Source organism: Zalophus californianus, chromosome 4 (assembly GCF_009762305.2).
Source record: "Zalophus californianus isolate mZalCal1 chromosome 4, mZalCal1.pri.v2, whole genome shotgun sequence".
NCBI lineage: Eukaryota > Metazoa > Chordata > Mammalia > Carnivora > Otariidae > Zalophus > Zalophus californianus.
The window spans coordinates 36,554,763-36,562,186 of NC_045598.1; positions in this window are offsets into that span (position 1 = coordinate 36,554,763).

A 7,424-nucleotide genomic window follows, 5' to 3' on the forward strand; every position below is an offset into this window, starting at 1 on the left:
TAATCCACCATATTAACAGTCTAAAGAAGAAAAATTACATGATTGTATTAATTGATATAGAAAAAGCATTTGACAAAATTCAACAGCCATTCATGATAAACCCTAAGATAGGAATAGAGGGGAATTCTCCAAGTTGTTAAAAAGCATCGACAAAACCCCTACAGTTGGGGGCACCTGGGTGGCTCAGATCATGATCCCAGGGTCCTGGGATCGAGCCCTGCATTGGGGTCCCTTGCTCAGCAGGGAGTCTGCTTCTCCCCCTGCCCCTGCTCCTGCTCTCTTTCTCTCTCTCTCTCTCTCATGCACTCTCTCTCTAATAAATAAATAAAATCTTAAAAAAACAACAACAGCCCTACAGTTAACATTACACATAGTGGTGGAAGACTGAATGTTTTCCCCCTAAACTGGGAACAAGATAAGGACGCCTTCTTTCACCACTCTTACTCAACAGTTCTAAACCAGTACACTAAGGCAAGAAAAGGAAATAAAATGCATACACATTAGAAAGATAAATAAAACTGTCCCTATGTGTAGAGGACAAGATTGTCTACATGGAAATCCTAAGGAATCTACAAAAAACTTCCTAGAACAAGTGACTTCATCGAGGTCACAGAATACAAAATAAATATCCCAAAACCAGTTGATTTTAGGGTGCTTGGATGGCTCAAATGGTAGAGCATGCAACTCTTGATCTTGGGGTTATGAGCTCGAGCCCCACATTGGGTGTAGAGATTACTTTATTTTTTTTTAAAGATTTTATTTATTTATTTAATTGACAGAGAGAGAGAGACATAGCAAGAGAGGGAACACAAGCAGGGGGAGTAGAGGAGGGAGAAGCAGACTTCCCGGGGAGCAGGGAACCTGATTCAGGGCTTGATCCCAGGACCCTGGAGCCATGACCCGAGCTGAAGGCAATCGCTTAACCGAGTCACCCAGGTGCCCCGGGTGTAGAGATTACTTAAAAAAAAGTCAATATAAGCGATGACCCCATGGCTACTGAAAATAAAAATATAATAACAATAAAAAAAGAGAAATAATAAAAAAAAGAAACACAGAAATACTTAGGTACAAATGTGAAAAAACATGTACAGGGTGTGTATACTGAAAACTACACAATGTCCATGAATGAAATAAAAGAAAATCTATATAAATGGAAAGATATGGATGCCTGGGTGGCTCAGTCAGTTAAGTGTCTGCCTTCGGCTCAGTCATGATCCCGGAGTCCTGGGATTGAGTCCCGCCTTGGGCTTTTAGCTTAGCAGGGAGCCTGCTTCTCCCTCTGCCTGCAGCTCCCCCTGCTTGTGATTTCTCTCTCTGACAAATAAATAAATAAATATTTGTTCATGGATTGGTAGATTCAATCCGGTAAAGATATTAATTCTCTCCAGGGCGCTTGGGTGGCTCAGTTGGTTAAGCAACTGTCTTCGGCTCAGGTCATGATCCTGGAGTCCTGGGATCAAGTCCCGCATTTGGCTCCCTGCTCAGCAGGGAGTCTGCTTCTCCCTCTGACCCTCTGACCCTCTTCCCTCTCGTGCTCTCTATCTCTCATTCTCTCTCTCAAATAAATAAATAAAATCTTTTAAAAAAAAGATATTCTCTCCAAACTGGTATATGGATTTAATGAAATTCCTATCAAAATCACAGCAAGATTTTTTTGTAAACATTGACAGGACTATTTTCAAATTTATATGGAAAGACAAAGGAACTAGAATAGCTAACACAACTTTGAAAAATAAAATAAAATGGGAGGACCCCGTCTACTCAATTTCAAGACTTACATACCTACAGTAATCAAAACCATAGTATTGGTGGAGGGTTAGAGACATAGATCAATGGAACGGAATAAAGATCCAGAAATATACCACATGAACACGCACAGTTGATTTTTGGCAAAGGTGCAAAAACGATTCAATGGAGGAAAGACAGGCTTTTCTTTTTTTTTTTTTTTTTTTTTAATATTTTTTTTTTAATTTTTTATTGTTATGTTAATCACCATATATTACATCATTAGTTTTTGGTGCAGTGTTCCATGATTCATTGTTTGTTCATAACACCCAGTGCTCCATGCAGAACGTGCCCTCCTCAATACCCATCACCAGGCTAACCCATCCCCCTACCCCCCTCCCCTCTAGAACCCTCAGTTTGTTTTTCAGAGTCCATCATCTCTCATGGTTCGTCTCCCCCTCTGACATACTCCCCTTTTCTTCCTCTCCTGTTATCTTCTTCTTTTTCTTTTTTCTTAAAATATGTTGCATTATTTGTTTCAGAAGTACAGATCTGTGATTCAACAGTCTTGCACAATTCACAGCGCTCACCGTAGCACATACCCTCCCCAATATCTATCATCCAGCCACCCCATCCCTCCCACCCCCAACCACTCCAGTAACACTCAGTTTCTTTCCTGAGATTAAGAATTCCTCATATCAGTGAGGTCATGTGATACATGGGAGGAAAGACAGGCTTTTCAACAAATATTTGTTGAAGTAAATTTCTAGGCCCAAATTGGAGCCAATTCTGTGCCATGTCAGCAAACAGAAACTTAGATAACTTTCATGTCCCTATAATTGTTCTGCTTGACCAGAACACAGTATATCCACTCAGCCAGTCTCCAAACACCAAGCCAACCTTGGGCTCTATATTCATTTCCCGTTCCTTCTCACCCCAGAAAAGGTTCACTATGTTGTCCCAGCCAATCAGATATTTTCTATTTTTCTCTTCCTTGCTCTTTATTCTCGATCCCATAAAAGCTTCCTGCCTTCTGCCCAGTTAGCTGTTCTCCAAATGGAGACAGACCACTTCGTGAAGTATTAAACAAAGTTTGTTTGTATTACCTAAATTGTCATCTTCTTATTATTTTATTTTATTTTATTTATTTATTTGTCAGAGAGAGAGAGCATAAGCAGGGGGAGTGGGAGAGGGAGAAGCAGGCTCCCTGCCGAGCAAGGAGCCCGATGTGGGGCTCGATCCCAGGACCCTGGGATCATGACCCAAGCCAAAGACAGATGCTTAACGACTGAGCCACCCAGGAACCCTAAACTGTCTTCTTTAATTATTTTTTAAACATGATACTGGAGCAATTGAACATCTGTAGGCAAAACAATGGATGTCTACCTAAATGTCACACATTATAAAAAAAGTAATTTAAAGTAGATCACATATTTGAATATAAAACATAAAACTATAAAACTTTATAGGAAACTTTTAGGAAAAAACATACGAGAAAATCTTTGGGATCTAGGGTTAGACAAAATATTCTTTTTTTTTTAAGATTTTATTTATTTATTTGACAGAGAGAGACACAGCGAGAGAGGGAACACAAGCAGGGGGAGCGGGAGAGGGAGAAGCAGGCTTCCCACAGAGCAGGGAGCCCGATGCGGGGCTCGATTCCAGGACTCTGGGATCATGACCTGAGCTAAAGGCAGATGCTTAACGACTGAGCCACCCAGGCGCCCCTAGACAAAATATTCTTAACACCAAAGTCATGATCCATAAAAAGGAAAATTTGATAAATTGTACTTTGTCAAAATTAAAAATGCTTGTTCTGGGGCACCTGGATAGCTCAGTCAATTGTGTCTGACTCTTGGTTTCAGGTGGGGTCATGATCTTGGGGGTGTGGGATCCAGCCCCCATCAGGCTCCATGGTCAGCAGGGAGTCTGCTTGAGATTTTCTTTCTCCCTCTACCCCTCCCCCTGCTCTCTCTCTCTCTCTCTCACATGCATGTGTGCACACTCTCTCTCTCAAATAAATAAATAAATCTTTTGAAAAAATGCTTGTTCTGTAAAAGACTCTGTTAAGAGGATAAAAAAACAAGCTACAGAATGGGAGAAAATATTTACAAACCACACACCTGACAAAGGGATAGAATATATAAAACATGCTCAAAACTCAACAGTAAAAAACAGTCCAATTAGAAAATGGGCAAAAGATATGAGACATTTCACTGAAGAGGATATACAGATGTCAAATAAGCCTTGTAAAGATGTTCAATGTCATGGGCAATTAGGGAAATGCAAATTAAAATCACAATGAGATGTTACGTCACACCTATCAGAATAGCTATAGTAAAAAAGAGTGACAGTATCAAATTTGTGAGGACTTGGAAAAACTGGATCACTCAAACATTGCTGGTGGAAATGTAAAATGGTACAGCCACACTGGAAGACATTTCATCAGTTTCTTCTTATTTATTTATTTTAAAGATTTATTTATTTACTTATTTGAGAGAGAGAGAGGGAACGGGCGGAGGGAGAGAATAAGCAGATTCCTGCAGAGCCCAATGGGGGTGGTCTCGATCTCATGATCTCTCATGAGATCAGAACCTGAGCTGAAACCAAGAGTCAGACACTTAATGGACTGAGCCACCAAGGTGCCCCTGTCAGTTTTTTAAAAAACTAAACATGCAACTACTCTACAACCTAGCAATTGCTCTCCGGGGCACGTATCCCACAGAATGAAGACTTATCACACAAAAATCTACACACAAATGCTTATAGCAGTTCATAATAGCCAACACTGGAAACAACCCAGATGTAATTAAATAAACTGAGGTACATCCATACCATAGAGGACTACTCAGCAATAATAAGGAACAAATTGTTACACATAATGCAACAATACAGATGAATCTCTGGAGGGTTATGCTGACTGAAAAAAACAATTTTAAAAAGTTGCATACTACATAATTCCATTTATATAACATTCTTGAAATGACAGAACTATAGAAATGGAGAACAGATTATTGGTTGCCAGGGATTGAGGAAGGGGTAGAGGTGGGAGAGAAGTGGATGTAGCTATAAAAGGTCAACATGAGGGATCATTGGGCGGTGATGGAAATGTTCTGTATCATGACTGTATTATTGGTTATATCTTGGTCATGATGTTGTATGATGGTTTTACAAGATACCATTAGTGGTGGGGAAAGGGTACATAGGATCTCTCTGTGTTATTTCTTACAACTGCCTGCAAATCTGCAATTATCTCAAAATAAAACATTTAATTTAAAAGATCAGTAAGTGGGGCTCCTGGGTGGCTCAGTCATTTGAGTGTCCAACTCTTGGTTTTGACTCAGGTCATGATCTCAGAGTTGTGAGATGGAGCCAGAATCAGGCTCAGCACTGGGCAGGGAGTCAGCTTGGGATTCTCTCCCTCTGCCCTTGCCCCACTTATCTCTCTCAAAAATAAATAAAGTCTTTAAAAAGATCAGTAAGTAAAACACTATTGCCCTCCACCACCCAAATAATAATAATCATCAGAGGCAGATTTACCATGAAGCTAAGGGTAAGCTTCAGGGCCCATCTGCATGGACCCTGGGAGTGCTGGAAGTTACTAGAGATTTGTAATCAGTGTTCTAACTGGGGAGAAGCCAGATTATAACAGGAAGCATTTCTAATCAACTGCCTGGAGAGGTTTCAGAGGAAAGGGACCTAAATTTCCAAGATTCCATAATTGGGTACTCTTTTCCTCATTCTAAGCAAATATTAACATGTGTACCTAATTTTAGAGGGTCTCAACAAGACCTTAACAAAAGGTTCAGGCCCCACAAAACTGCGCTGTGACCCTCCTTAGCAAGGTGGCTAAGGACAATGACTCTGGAGCCACACACTAGGTATGTGACTCTAGACAAGTTACTGGTTTCTCGCAGCCTGTTTCTTCATCTATAAAATGGGGACAATAATAAACCTACCTCATAGTTGTGAGTACTAAATGAATTATTATATCTCAGAAGCTTGGAAGTGCTTGGTAGTAAATGTTATGTATACCATTATTATTATTAGTGATCACCTAGGTTGTCCCTGGCACGGTGTTGAGGACTTTATTTATTTTTTATTTTTTTTAAGATTTTATTTATTTGACAGAGAGAGAGAGCATGAGCACAAGCAGGGGACCGGGAGAGGGAGAAGCAGGCTCCCCCTTGAACAGGGAGCCCCATGCGGGGCTTGATCCTAGGACCCTGGGATCATGACCTGAGCTGAAGGCAGAGGCTTAACCAAATGAGCCACCCAGGCACCCCTATTTATTCATTTTTAAAGATTTTATTTATTTTTTTAAGTAGGCTCCATGCCCAGTTTGGGGGTGAACTGAATCCTGAGGTCAAGAGCAGCTTGCTCCACCAAATGAGCCAGCCAGGTGCCCTCTGTGTTGAGTATTTTATTTTATTTTTTGTAAAGATTTTATTTATTTATTTGACAGAGAGAGACACAGTGAGAGAGGGAACACAAGCAGGGGGAGTGGGAGAGGGAGAAGCAGGCTTTCCATGGAGCAGGGAGCCCGATGCGGGCTGGATTCCAGGACGCTGGAATCATGACCTGAGCGGAAGGCAGATGCTTAACGACTGAGCCACCCAGGCGCCCCTATGTTGAGTATTTTAAATGCTAATTTATTTAATTCTCAGAATAACCTTGTGGGGTAAGTACTAATAGAATGCACATTTTATTTTTTTTAAAGATTTGTTTTTAAATATTCATTTATTTGAAAGAGTGAGAGAGAGAGAGAGAGCACAAGCGCGGGAGTGAGGGGGTTGGGGGAGAGGGAGAAGCAGATTCCCAGCTGAGCAATGAGCCCAATGTGGGGCTTGAGCCCAGGACTCAGGCCTCATGACCTGAGCTGAAGGCAGACGCTTAACCAACTGAGCCATCCATGCGCCCCTATTTTAGAGAGAGGGAGGTGGTGAGGGGTAGAGGGAGAGAGAGAGTCTTAAGCCAACCCCATGCTGAACTCAGAGGAGGCTGGGCTCGGACTCAGGAGGCTGAGATCACCACCGGAGCTGAAGCCAAGAGTCAGACGCTTAACTGCACCACCCAGGCGTCCCTAGAAAGTATATTTTTGATGTGAAGAAACTGAAGTTTTGAGAGATAGAGTCGTTAATTCTCGATTCCAAGAATCACACTTCTACCAACATGAATTTGCCTAGATAAGAAAGGCAGCTTCCTTCAAGAAACCCCGGATCAAAGGATCACATCCCCCAAGGGTGGTATCACTGCCGGAGCAGTGCTGGAGGTAGGTAGTCAGGGCCAAAGACTCCTGCCACCCTCCGGGTGGGTGAGATCTGACTCCGACCCTGCATCACAGCTGCAGGCCCAGCAAAGGGAAGTGCAGAAGCGTGCCGTCTTTCATAATACCCAGCCTTCCGCAGACAGGTGACAAGTCCTCCACACCCCAGTCTGATGCTACTGATGCTACTGATGCTACTGAAGTAGCCTGCCCCGCCCATGTCGCCCAATGGCTCCTATCACTGTTGGCCCCGCCCATCCTCCTAAGTCCCACCTCCTAGGAGGTCTGTTTAGCCTCATCTCCGGCGCCCGCGCCCCGCGGTGACTGCAGCACAAGGCCCGCCCCCTTCCTGGGGTCGCGAGCGCCGAACGCATCGAACGCAGCCAATAGGTGGTGCGGCGGCAGCACCGCGGGAGGTTCGATTCACTGGGCC